General features: G+C 37.2%; 1 pseudogene; it reads right to left on the bottom strand.

Moving 5' to 3' along the window:
• Positions 1 to 702: 702 nt before the first annotated feature.
• On the bottom strand, positions 703 to 821 carry LOC145397314 (5S ribosomal RNA; annotated as a pseudogene).
• Positions 822 to 1,186: the final 365 nt, after the last annotated feature.

Raw genomic sequence — 1,186 nt, 5'->3', positions numbered from 1 at the left:
CGATAGTAATCACTGGTATAGAAAAGAAAGAAATAAAAACAAGATCTCAAGAGACAAAAAGGAGATTGCAAATGTAATGAGCATATTGAAGGAAGTATCAGAGAAAATCTGTAATAAAGACAAAGAGTAACACAAAAGGTTAGGGAAATATGAAAGAAACATGTCAAGGCCTTTAAAGGTAACCTTCCAGAGTGTATTCACTGAGCAGGAGATACTAAAAAATGAAAAGAAACTCATGGAAAAAGAGGAATTCAATATGTATGGACAAAAAGATGCCTTGCTCAAGAGGAACTGGAATTACTAAAAGAGAAGAGGGAGGAAGCAAAACCAAAGAATGAGGGAAGATCAGAGGAGGAGAAGAATACATTTTTTTACGAAGCAATCGGACTGCAGGTTCGAAAGTGGTACATAAACAGGAGGGAATATAAATGAGGAAGGTAGTAGAACCAAGTCATGACAAGTATGTAAATAAGATGATTAAGTTGATGTACTCCAATGTAGATGGAATGGTATCTAAATTATTAGAGATGAATGATTATATCAGAGAAAATGAATCACATATAATATTATGAATCACATATAATATTCATTCATTCATTGCCAGACGCCATGTATCCCAAACGGGGTGGCCTAGGGCTCAGAGTTAACTGTTTTACAGGGAGGGGCACTAATCCTCCACCAACCCCACTTGACACGTAGGGATGCCAACAACATCTGGTGTTCCCAGGCGGTCACCCATCCAAGTGCTAACCAGACCCAACGTTGCTTAACTTCGCTGATTGGACGGGAAGCGGTGTACTCAACGTGGAAACAAAATCGACGCCAAGGATGTCAAATGACATCCTAAACTTAGAGGAATACATTATACAGAGGAGAGATAGGAACTTAAAAAATGGAGGAGGAATTTTAATATTAACAAAGACAAATCTAAAAGTCAATGAAATATAACTAGATACACCATCGCACGTAGAACTGATTGCAGTAGAGATCAATACATCTGAAGGGAAAGTAATTGTAGCAAATTTATACATGCCACCCAGATCAAACACGTGGAAAAGAGGCGAATATAAGGATCTGGTAGAGAGTACAATTCAGAGTTTAAGAGCATTACTACACAGAATGGAAGAGAAATCGAAAAGAATTATACTAACTGGAGATTTTTATACAAATATAAATTGGACTACTC

Source organism: Coenobita brevimanus, chromosome 40, assembly GCF_032717465.1.
Source record: "Coenobita brevimanus isolate Jiangsu-jjx chromosome 40, ASM3271746v2, whole genome shotgun sequence".
NCBI lineage: Eukaryota > Metazoa > Arthropoda > Malacostraca > Decapoda > Coenobitidae > Coenobita > Coenobita brevimanus.
This window is presented reverse-complemented; position numbering and strand designations above follow the sequence as displayed.